We start from the raw sequence: 13,223 nt of genomic DNA on the forward strand, positions 1-13,223 counted from the left end.
TTTCCCTGAAAAAATGGCCAGTGTGTCCACAATCGTATCTCAATTGCAATCGATCTTTGACAATTTGAATATTTAAGCTATAGCATGTTATTGGCTCCGAGGTTACTGTCCACGGAAATCATGAGATATGCCAGGCAATAAGATGCTATAACCTAAGTATTAAATTGCACAAGAAAATGGCCCACGATTCCCTTCCTTGGATGCTATTCTGGTCCGAAATTGGTGAAACCTAGAACCCTTGGTATACCTTAAATGTCCAGAAACCGAAAATCCTTGAAATCTGAAATTAATTAACTTTAAGAGCTTGAATCGATTTGTCTCGAGTCTTTCGGAACCATTGGATTATAGTTTCCGATATAAGAACCATTAGAGCCCAACTTAGGAACACTTACGTCATGTCGTGTCTTAAGTTTTAGGGAGTCCTAGAGTTAGGAGTCCAGCCTCTTCACGGACGTTTGCTATAGATAGCAACCGTGCCATAGGTCTAGTTACACTAGTCACCCAATCTTTTCTTAGGACAAGCCTAGTAAACTAGGATGTAAGCTAACCTGCATTAGTCTAAGGAACAATTTGCATTTAGATAGGATCATATAGCATCCTAGATGAAATCTTAAGATAATAAAATTCTCAACTTGAATTAAATAACTTCTCTTAAAACTGTTGAAACAGTCAATCCCGTCTAGGTCGGTGTCTTAGTTGAGTTAGGCATAAGTAGCTTAGCTTAGGTGCACCGAACTACGTCGACTCTGATCCCAGTGAGGCTTGGGTACGTAGGCAGCTTGGATGTCTGATGGCATACCAACCGCGAGTCGGCTCCACAACAAATTGTGGGGTTTTGTATATTAATTTTCTTGTAAATTCTTAATTAAATCACTTAGGATTTTCCATGAAATTAGAATTTTAGGAGAACTTTCACTTAGATTGAACTCAAAGAAATAAAGGAATCAAGATACACACTTAGGATCTACATTGAAATTAGATCATATGATGCATGTCACTTAGTTCGCACATTAACAGAGAGTTGAATGAGCCATTTAATATAAATTTAAAAGAGTTAGCTTTTGGAATCGAAGACCGATTATCGGGCAGGAATGGTGCATGTGGTGGATAACTCCCCATACCTTCCATTCTTGTAACCAGGTAGCGAGTCTAGATTTCTGGTTAATTATGGGTCCTAGATCCCACATCTAGGTGGCGATTTTGTCAGTCTCTTTTTTGTGGAATTCGGATTGCCTTAGTGATCCCAAGTTCACATAAAAGATGAATTAAAATCAATACTAAAAGGCACACGCTAATCGCGTGGGTACGAGAGACCAAGAGAGAGCGTGGCGGCTCGCGCCCCACGCCTCTCGCGGGATCGGGTCCCACAATATGATATAGGTTACTGTGTTAATCTATAATCTGATTTGAATTTTGAAAAATCAGAAATTGATATAAACTCTTAATGATAATTCATGAAAGTTTTCCAGTAAGCCACAATCATCCATATCTTGTTACTGGAAAAGTTTCAACTGATTTGGAGTTTGATTGCTTAGGGTTACTGTGTAATCCTAGCAATCTGGTCTTAATGATATTAAATCACAATTTAATAGCAAATCAATACAAAAGTTAGTAAAAATCTCCAAAACACCTTAACTTTTCATCATAAATTCAATCCCTAACTTTTTTGAAAGAGAAACCTTATGGTTCATAGATTGCCTTTGTAAATTGGCTATGCTGTGACAATTTAACTGCCGAGATCGTAACTATAATCGTATACTAATTGCGATCGATCTAGCATAATTGGAGTGCGTAAATTATAGTATGTTATTGGCTACGAGGTCCACTGTCCATGAAAATCCTGAGAAACATGCCAGGCAATAAGATACTATAACTTACGTGTTAAATTATACAAGGGTTGAGAGCACGATTCCCTTCCATGATTGTTAATCAAGGCCGAAAGTTGCGAACCATAGAGCCTTTGATATTCCTTAAATGTTTAAGAATAAAAAATTCTCAAAAACTGAAAATCATTAAGTTCAACAAATCAAATTAACTCGATACGCGTTTTAGGAGCCATTGGATTACGGTCTCCTATCGTAGGAACCTTTAGGGCCCTTTAGGAACACTTACGTCACATTGTGTCCTAAGTTTTAGGAAGTCCTAGAGTCAGGAGTCCAGCCTCATCACGGTCGTTTGCTATGGATAGCAACCGTGCCATAGATCTAGTTACACTAGTCACCCATTTTTTTCCTAGGACAAACCTAGTTACCTAGGATGTAGGTTAACCTGCATTAGTCTACGGGACGTCTTGCACTTAGTTAGGATCATTAGCATCTTAGATGAAGTCCTACGATAATAAAATCTTCAACTTGAACTAAATAATTTCTCTTAAACTGTTAAAACAACCAATCCAGTCTAGATCGGTGTCCTAGATGAGTTAGGCATAAGTAGCTTAGTTCAGGTGCACCGAACTACGTTCGACTCTGATTCCAGTGAGGCTGGGATACGTAGGCAACTTGGATACTTGAGTGGCATACCAAGCTCGAGTCGGCTCCACACATAAGTGGTGGGGTTTTGTACATTAATCCTTAAATTAAAAGTAATTAAATCACCTAGGACTTTTCATGAAATTAGAATTTTAGGAGAACTTTCACTTAGATTGAATTCAAATAAATTAAGAAAATCAAGATACACATTTAGGAATTACACTGAAATTAGATCTTAGGGTGCATGTCATGTAGTTCGTACATTAATATAGAGTTAAATGAGCCATTTAAAAGAAATTCAAAAGAGTTAACTTTTGGAATTGAAGACCGATTATCGGGCAGGAATGGTGCATGTGGTGGTAACTCCCCATACCTTCCATTCTCGTAACCAGGTAATGAGTCTAGATTTCTGGTCAATTATGGGTCCTAGATCCCTCATCTAGGTGACAACTCTATCACTCTCTTTCGCGTGGAATTCGGATTGCTTTAGTGATCCCAAGTTCACGAAAAAGATGAATTAAATCACACTTGGCTAGGTTCGGCGGCTTACCCCTGCCCTTATGGGTACTGGGTTGCACGTTTGTTTGCACCCTATGGCTTGGTTGCTGCCTGCTTGGTTGGGTAATTAAAATCAATAATAAAAAGCACACGTCATTCGCGTGGGTACGAGAGACCAAGAGAGAGTGGAGCGCCTCGCGCTTGCGACCCTCTCGCAGGATCGGGTCCCACAATAACATAAACCTGATCTTATCTCCTCAAAATTTCACATGCAAACACTTTCATTTTCATAGCTTTTCAAAGAAAATGCTAAATTTATTTGTAGCATGCTTCTAGTTTAAACTACATGAAAGACGATTTTAGAAGACCAACATTGCTAGCTCTCCTTATCTATAGGGTAAGTAATCCCTTGATATACGCTTTGACTTACCATTTTAATCGCAAAAGAAAACCCCGAAGAATAATAATACAACCTTCAATATGTTTGAATATGTTGAATATATGAAAGCACTTTGTGTAGAATCAAGTGGAAGAGATGAGCACCAAAGCACCAAAGAAATTGGAATGAATTCCACGAAGGAAGAGAGAGAGGGACCAATTTTCAACAGCAGAAAAAGCCTTGGGTGGGTTTGCTTTTATATGCACAAGGCTAGGTTTGAGTGAATTTGGAAGTTTCCAATGTCAGCTCTCTCCTTTTGGCATGTTTCCAATTTCTATTTTGACTTTCTCATTCTTTGATTTTCATCATCAACTTATTTATAAACCTTGCTTCTTGCAAGCTAAGCAATACTAAATTACACAATAGAGATCCTTCAAGATCAATGTAGAAGCCTTCTCACATAGGAAACTAGCTTTTATGAATGATTTTCGTCCAAAGAGGGCTGCCTAATGTTTGAGCTTGTTTTGACCTATTGTGGGACCCGAACCCACGAGAAGGTAGCGAGCGCGCGAGGCGCTACACTCTCTCTTGGTCTCTCGTACCCACGCGAATGGCATGTGCTTTTTATTATTGATTTTAATTACCCAACCAAGCAGGCATCAACCAAGCCATAGGGTGTAAACAAACGTGCAACCCAGTACCCATAAGGGCAGGGGTAAGCCGCCGAGCCTAGCAAGGTGTGATTTGATTCATCTTTTCTGTGAACTTGGGATCACTATGGCAATCCAAATTCAACGCAAAAGAGAGTGACAGAGTCGCCACCTAGATGAGGGATCTAGGACCCATAATTGACCAGAAATCTAGACTCGTTAACTGGTTATGAGAATGAAAGGTATGGGAAGTTATCACCACATGCACCATTCCTGCCCGATAATCGGTCTTCAATTCCAAAGATCTAATTTCAGTGTAATTCCTAAATATGTATCTTGATTTTCTTAATTTATTTGAATTCAATCTAAGTGAAAGTTCTCCTAAAATTCTAATTTCATGGAAAGTCCTAAGTGATTTAATTACTTTTAATTTAAGGATTAATGTACAAAACCCCACCACTTATGTGTGGAGCCGACTCGGGCTTGGTATGCCACTCAAGTATCCAAGTTGCCTACGTATCCCAGCTTCACTAGAATCAGAGTCGATCGTAGTTCGGTGAACCTGAACTAAGCTACTTATGCCTAACTCATCTAGGACACCGATCTAGACAAGATTGGCTGTTTTAACAGTTTAAGAGAAATTATTTAGTTCAAGTTGAAGATTTTATTGTTCTAGGACTTCATCTAAGATGCTATATGGTCATATCTAAGTGCAAGACACCTCTTAGACTAATGCAGGTGAACCTATATCCTAGGTAACTAGGCTTGTCCTATGAGAAAAGTGAGGTGACTAGTATAACTAGATCTATGGCACGGTTGCTATACATTGCAAACGCTCGTGATGAGGCTGGACTCCTAACTCTAGGACTCCCTAAAACTTAGGACACAACGTGACGTAAGTGTTCCTAAGGGGCCCTAAAGGTTCCTGCGATAGGAGACCGTAATCCAACGGTTCCTAAGACGCGGATCGAGTTAATTCGATTTGTTGAACTTAATGATTTTTTATTTTTGAGAATTTTCGATTCCTAAACATCTAAGGAATACCAAAGGTTCTATGGTTCGCAAGTTTCGGCCTCGAATCGTAACAATGGAAGGGAATCGTGCTCTCAACCCTTGTATAATTTAGCACGTAAGTTGTAGTATATCTTATTGCCTGGCATATTTCTCAGGATTTCCATGGACAGTGGACCTCGGAGCCAATAACATACTATAATTTACGCACTCCAATTATGCTGGATCGATCGCAATTAGTATACGATTATGGTTACGATTTCGGCATCTAAATTATCCTAGCTTGTTATTTTACAAAGAAAATCTATTACTCCTAAGATTTCTGTTTCAGATGGCTTAGTGATTGAATACATGATGAAAAGTTAGAGTTCTCTGAAAATGTTCAAGGTGCTTTGAATTAGTTTAGATATTTAAATGAATTTATCACAATTGGATCAGATTAATGATTTTACAAAGAAGCCTATAGCTAATTAAGTTATCTGTTCCAGAAACTTTAGGATATGATGTGTTCTTGAAAAATATATTCTGCTTGAAGTTTTCATGATTTTAGAGATTGAAATTCGATTTTTAATTGATTTTCCACTTTCGGGTCAAATTGATGACATTACACTAAAATATACAGCAAACGAAGTCCAAATTCAACCACATTTTTTCTAGAACCATCTCGGATTAATAGAAAATTATGAGAAAATATTCAGATATTATTTCGATACGTTGCTATTTTTAACAGATATATTAATGTTCTGATCAGAGCAATTAAAAATCAATAATAAAATTTAAAATATGCTCAAAATTCCTGAGAAATTCACAATATTCTTCTGACTGGTCATTTCATTTTGCTACCAAATTTCAGATTTTAAGGAGTTCGTTTAATGATATGTCCTTCATATACATGAAAATCAGTGATCTTATCAAAACAATTCCAGTAAAAATAATAAATAAACTCCAAATATTTTGAAAATTTTTGTATGATATTTAAACATTAAAAATCTACTTAGGACCCAATTTCAATCAGTTTTGAATTGTTTTGTTATATGAACGATTTTTAGAACCATCAAAATCCTATTTCCGGGTATTATTTAAACGAATTTTTGAGCCATCAAAACAAATGAAATCTACTGAAATTTTTAGACTTTTGGTGCTATTTTAACCACATAAAGACTCAAAAAACATAGCTTCGTGAAAAACCCTTGGTTTTAAAACACTCACTTTGTAAAACGATTCAAAAGCCACTAGATATCCCAATCGGTTAAACACCCAATTTTCTCATATAACGATTCATTTTTTTTACCAAAATTGATAATCAAATAAATTGACCCACCAAAATCATATTACATCATGCATGGTAGCTTTTACGAAAATCATGAAGAAAACAAAGAAGAAATGGCCCTAATTATAAAAATGGAGGAACCTACCGTTGATCGCGTTCCTTGTCTCTAGGGTGCGTAAATCTGAGGTATAAGCTTTGTTGCACCCTTTTATACGCTCTAGAAAAATCCCTTTGATGAAGTCGCGAACCGAAGCTTTGTGCGACGCCCCGTAGAAAGATGGCTGACTCAGCTAGGAGTGAGCATTCGGTTTAAACCGAACCGAATTAACCGAATTGAGCAAACCAAAATTTTTTCGGTTACTTAAATTTCTTAACCGAAATCGAACCGATTTGGTGATGAACCGAACCGATTTGGTGATTACGGTTGTTCGGTTTTTTCGGTTCAAACCGAATAGTGAGTTCTAACAGAGTCCAAACTTTTTAAAAAAATAAGGAAGAAGAAGAATAACCCATGATAAGAAGATAAACTCTTCAGGTTGAGTAGCTTCTTTGGTGAGATTGCTATGTACCGACCTCCTTTTTCCCGGCCGGTGCTTGAAAAAAGGAAAAAGCGACGAGTTTGAAACTGCGACGGTTATTGCCATTTCTATGCCGGATTTCTTCAGAGCTCCGGCATTAGTAAGGACAACATTCTGTTTCGTCATCTAATAAAAACCAAAAACTCAGTTTGATTTTACTCCAATGCTTGATAAAAATCAATAGGATAGAGCTTATATATGAGAAAAAATAATACCTTTCTTTGCTCTGTTTGTTGAAGTTTCAAATGAAAAGAAAAAACCCTGCACTTTCTAAGAAAAAAACAGTTGGAAAATGGAGAACAGAAGAAAGCTCTGGGCTTCTTCTTCTTCGTCGTCTTGGGTTAAGAAAACTAGGGTTATTATGATATATTCTCAATTCACCCATTTTACTCAGGACACCCCCTGACAGCAACCACTTTGAATATCATACTCACCCCCTGACAGCCACCACTTTTGAATATTATATTCACCCCCTGACAGCCACCATTACTAATGACTACTCTTTTATTATTTTTTATTCTAGTGGACCTAGTGGTGGCACTTTGAAAGTTTGAATATCATATTCATTATTCACCCCTGACAGCCACCACTTTGAATATCATATTCACGCCACCATTATTAACGCCTATTCTTTTAGCCTTTTTTATTCTAGTGGACAATCCTCCCCATTTGGTTTTTTGGCTCTAACCGAATTATTTTATAAAAAACCGACACCGAAATCAAAAACCGAGATTTAATAGAAATAGGAACCAAAACCGAACCGAAATATCATTTAACCGAGCCTAAATAACCGACTGAATTCGGTTCGGTTGGTTATTTCGGTTTTAACCGATTAATGCACACCCCTAGACTCAGCACAATGAAGAAATAACACCACCAAGAGAGAACGAGTGAATCTTTTTTTTTTCGGATGTAGAGAGGGTGAGAGTTTGTGAGAGGGCTAAGATAAGAGGGTGAGAGACATAAGAGAGTTTGTGAGAGGGCCGAGATAAGAGGGTGAGAGAGAGAGAGAGAGAGAGAGAGAGAGAGAGAGAGGGAGTTTGTGAGAAGGGTGAGATAAGAGGGTGAGAGAGAGATAAGATAGTTTGTGAGAGAGTGGGACAGATAAGAGTTACCCGAGAGAGGGCTGCTATGAGGTGTTTGTTTTCCAGCCTCTGCAAGAGATACAACTGCCCAAAAAAGTGTATAACTCTCCTCCCAACATCAAACGTGATCTCTCTTCTCTTTTTTTAAAAAAAACAGTGCACCATCTCCCATTTTTCCCTCAAGTTTCTTCCTTTCATAACTATTTTTGAGAGAATCTCTAATAAGCATCTTTCTACTGGTCAAGTTTTCCTTCCTTACAACTATCCCTAGATTAGAAAATTGCCCACTAAAAAAATTGTCGAGAGTCTAAAGTTAGAAAGGCTAAATCTTTATGTAGCAATTCACCTAAAGTAGACCACCAGTATTTATAGAATTCAAATAAAATAAAATAAAAGGAATTTTGAGTTGGTCTGCTTAGGGCCCACGCATGGCAATTAAATTAAGCTAGCTTGAGCACACGCCATTCGCGTGAGTACGAGAGACCAAGAGAGAGCGTGGCGGCTCGCGCCCCACCCCTCTCGCGGGATCGGGTCTCACAGTTTGGTGACTCTGCTGGGGACCACCTAACTTCATTAAAACTTCAAAGGATAACTCATTTGAATTTAATTTAACTCGCTCATAAAAACTCTATCTTATATCTTATACTTGTTAGATTAGTTTCTATGTTTTATTTTCTCATCACATTTTACTCAAATTTAATCTAACAAAGCCTGAAGGCATCATAGATTGCGCAAACTTATTGCACACACTTATATCACTTGCATCTAAACCCTTGCATCTCACATGCACATACGTCCTATTTTAGGAACCCGGAGTGTTATCTACCATGGTTGACTGGGATTTCATCACCTGGTGCCTCTGTGCTAGAGAAGCATTCCGCTCTTAGCCTAGTACATTTATGGTGCGTAAACGGATCTCTTGTTCACGTACTGATACGCCGGACACTGGTACAGTATATTGAACACGGATTCGCGCTAAGGGAACTCTTGGCCTTACCCCTAGATTACCCCACACATGCATATAGTATACGAACACACGTGCACCATGTGTGTGAGCCTAGTTTAGGATATGCTACCCATTTTTGTCTAGATTAGGCAGTAGTCCATCTTCCAATGGCTGCGATCGGTCCTTAGATACACAAACAAAGTCAAGAGTCGAGATTCTTTTTCCACTCCGCTAGATCAGGATTAGGATTGATGCCTTCAGGTAGCACTTGTTGAAATGTAAGAAGATTAAAAAACTTTCCTTTTGGGATTAGGATATAAATCCCAACATTCCAAAGATTTCATAGGATAGCTTCCTCTCGATCTATCTCTCAGATCTATCTTGCAAGATCTTGCTAAATCATATGATTATGATATCCCGATTTCTCTCTCTCAGTGGCCTAGTCATGCTTGTGTCATTATAGGTCGTGTGACCTATCGCTTAGGCTTTCCCTAGGGCAGTTCATACATCTGGGATGTAGTTTAGATATTCAGATTGTTTAGCCTAGATTATCTTTCTCTTAAGATCATTGCATCCCTAGCTTAAGGTCAATTCCTTTTGACTCTAGGGGGAATCTTTTTCAAGATCATCTTCTAAATTCCTTCAGAGTTCATTCCGATAATCCTTAAACCAGAGGCATCCCCATGTGCTATCATGTCATCATCATTATGTTTATTTGTTTTGAGGAACCATCCTTTTATCTCCCATTCCTTAACTAGTCGTATCACAATTATCATGTCAATCATAGAAAAGAAAAATTCCCTGAATGTCAAGCTTACATCTCGTGTTTATTGTTTCTATGTCAGGATTGGTCATCACTGAGAATCTTGGAAAATTTCTTGGGTTTGAACTTATTCTAGATTAAGTGAGAAAATTTAACTCTCCATTTGTGTTGAAAGTCTCTCTATCCACTTTTTCCTACCTATGGTAGATTCTATGAAAAATTTTCAACTCTTTCATGTCACAGAAACCCTGGCTCTGCTTGTCCAACAGATGAAAGAAGTTAGGGAAGAGAATCAATACATTAAGGCTCAGCTGGATGAGAAATTTGGCCCAGCCACTATTGCTTCTAAGGACAAAAATCATAGCCCCTATGATGCATTGAAATCGTCTCAAAATGATGCGTTCATAAAGATAGAGAAATTCTTCATGAACCTCTCTCTGCAGACAGCCATGGTAGTTGGCGAAGTCAGTCAAGTGAAGAATCAGATACATTAGATGTCCACCCATTGTTGTCAATGTCAAAGTTCTGAGCACTTCATCAACATGGATATTATGACTGAAGATGTCACTGCCCAAGGCAGTATTGCCCAAAATTACGAAAAACCTCTTGAGACTCTAGTTTGTAAGGAAGAGAAGCCAGCTTCAAAACAGAGCAGAAATTCACTGATTTGCCTATCCCACGATCTGGTATCCTGAAAGGGTTTAAGAAAAGGAAAAATGGGATTAACTGGTCACAGGAGCTTATGGTAATCGAATATGATCAACCAAGACCTACACCTCAGCAAAAGTCCGATAGGCAATTCGCCCCCCTCCCACTTCCACCATCTGTTATATTGCAACAAGGGTTGGCTTCAGGCGATATCTATTTACCTCGCATTAGGGATCCTCCTAATCCACTCCCCAGGACATGAAAGGCAGATGAACACTGTGACTTTCACCGAAGATCAGGGCACACCACCGATCAGTGTATAACTTTGAGACATGTGATCCAAAAATTGATTGATGAGCGCAAGCTATCATTCCAGCAAATGCCAAATGTTGTGTGGAACCATGCCACACCATCACCAGATAAGGCTTAGACACATCGAAGTTTGAGAAGCTCAGGTCTAGCTGCAATAGAACAGGAAGAATCCAAAATTAAAAGTATCAGCCATGATGATGATTCAGAACGAACCAGCCTTCGTCGAGCCTTCAACACTAGACAGTCGCAACTGTTAGAGTCTTAGTCCGTCTGCTATTTTTATTGAGTCTAGTCATCTAGTTTTGTCTTCTGAAGTTTGAATAAATTTTTATTTCGGTCATGTCAGTTAAGTCACTGTCAGTGCCTTGTCCAAGCGAGTCATTTTCTAATAATGTAAATCTTGAGCTTGTTCAGGATGAGTCTAATAATGATATAATTTCTTTCCATTCAATAAAGCTTGCTTCTTCATACATTCTAGTGTATTTGCTTCTAACTTTCATAACAATAAAAATAAGACTCCCGTCTCGAATGAGGAAAGAAATGCCGACGAAACTCCCCTTAGTTTGTACATATGCGCAAACAAGAGGAGCGTCGAGCTTGGCCTCTTAAAGATAAAACTGAAGTGATAAATATTGGCACTGAAATTTTGATTCAGTGAATGCCGATTAAAAGTACATTACCCTCTGAAGAGTGTGAAGAATTGATAAACTTATTTCAAGAATAAGAAGATTGTCTAGAAATGCTACAACCGATACCAGGGGCAAGACATAGATAGAAAGCTCAAGAGAATGAAGAAAGTGAGAGACATTTGCTACACAAGGGGCACAGAGTGGAAACAACTTTCATATTTCCAATCAATGACCTTGGTTCTCAAATTCATAACATGAAGCCAACAAATTCAAGATAAGAAGTTTAAGAGCAAGCATTGAAAAGTGATCATCAAATATTAAGAGTTACAAATCCATAGATGGAGGATGTCAAAGAACAAGTTTCGCTCTATGAAAGTCGAAAGCACATATTAGAATCTTGAAAGAAGAAGATCCATTATCTCTTACCTGGAAATGCCGTCAAACTCCGAAAAAAAGAAATAATAATAAAGAGAACTCATCAAAAGAGAACTCATCAACCTAGATCAATTCTAAACCTAAACATTGGAAGGCCTCATGTAAGTCCAAGGGTCTACTCTCCTATCTTGTTTTGATGATTCTAAACATAATTGATTGTGTTTTTGAATACTAATCAATTTGCTTTGAAGTGTTGTGTTTAAGATAGGATTGATCATTGAAGAAACCAACACTCAACTTGGTCATGCTTAAAGGTGTACCAAACAAGAGCCAAAGGAGCTAAGTGTAGCTCACATCATCACTCAAGCAAGCATCCAAAGATGGAAGATCATTTGAAGACCAAAGCTAAAGAGGGATCGAAGATTGCATAGGTATCATTGTACATCCTTTCTCTTTAGATTTTCAAGTCAAGGCAAAACGTTTTCAAAGTGTTTTCAATTTGTTTTTCAAAGAACTCTTAAGAACTTAAAATGGATTAGTGAATGGTTATGTGGTGGACCAACATGTTGGGACCCTCATAAACATTCCAAAATAACCATAGGAGTTGAGTTCCAAAAGCTAAAAATCAAACAAGCAATAAAAATAAAAAACTGCGGATTTTTAGGCTTTCGGAACTCCGAGAATTTTTCTCGGAGCTCCGAGCTCGGAACTCCGAGAGTTCCCTCGGAACTCCGAGAAAAGGTCCAGTAGCGTCTGGACATTTTCTCGGAACTCCGAGAAAATTTCTCGGAACTCCGAGAAATGGTCCAGTAGAAATTTTATTTCTTCTGGCCGTTGTCTCGGAACTCCGAGAATGATTCTCGGAACTCCGAGAACCCTGCGACAGCTCAGAATATAGCCGTTGGGATTTGAATTAATTCTTGTATTTTGATATTTCCACCCCCAAACGGTCATATTCTTTGGAGAGGCTATAAATACAATATGTAGAGAAGTTTTTCTCACTCTCTTGATCATTTGAAAACATCCTTGAGCATCAAAGAAAACTTGCAACCTATTATTGCTTGAGATTTTGTTTTTCCCCAAACTTGCCTTGCAACTTGCAAATCTATTTGAGTTGGGATTCTAGAGCTTTCACTTGCAACCATCATTGAAGAGCAATCAAGGATCTATAAAGAGCATCAAGCTTTCAAGAAGAAGCCAAGCTACTCAATCTTCATATCTTGTATAGGTGGCTAGGGCATTCCGTTTTTAATTCCCTAGAGAGCAACCGCTTAGAACTCGGCGGAGAAGGAGAGTCTTTGTAAAGGTGTAAGGGCATCCTTGTTTTAATATCCCTTGGAATTGTAACCGCCTCGGAGCCGGGCATCGTGGAGGTCTCCAATAGTGGAATCCCTCAAGTGCGACCTTGAGTAGAGTGGAGTAGGCCGTTGGCCGAACCACTATATATCGGTGTGTCAATTTCTCACTCTTGCATTTCCATTATTGTTTGGCTTGGCATTTCACTTTGTTCTTTCAATTATATTTGCACTAACCAAATATTTAATTAAGTGAAGAAAAATTCCAATTAGGGTTTATAGGTAATTTTCAAAAGGCCTAATATTGAGTTAAATT

Source organism: Tasmannia lanceolata, unplaced genomic scaffold (genome assembly GCF_043159265.1).
Source record: "Tasmannia lanceolata isolate RefF3 unplaced genomic scaffold, GAP_Taslan_0.1 ptg000023l, whole genome shotgun sequence".
NCBI lineage: Eukaryota > Viridiplantae > Streptophyta > Magnoliopsida > Canellales > Winteraceae > Tasmannia > Tasmannia lanceolata.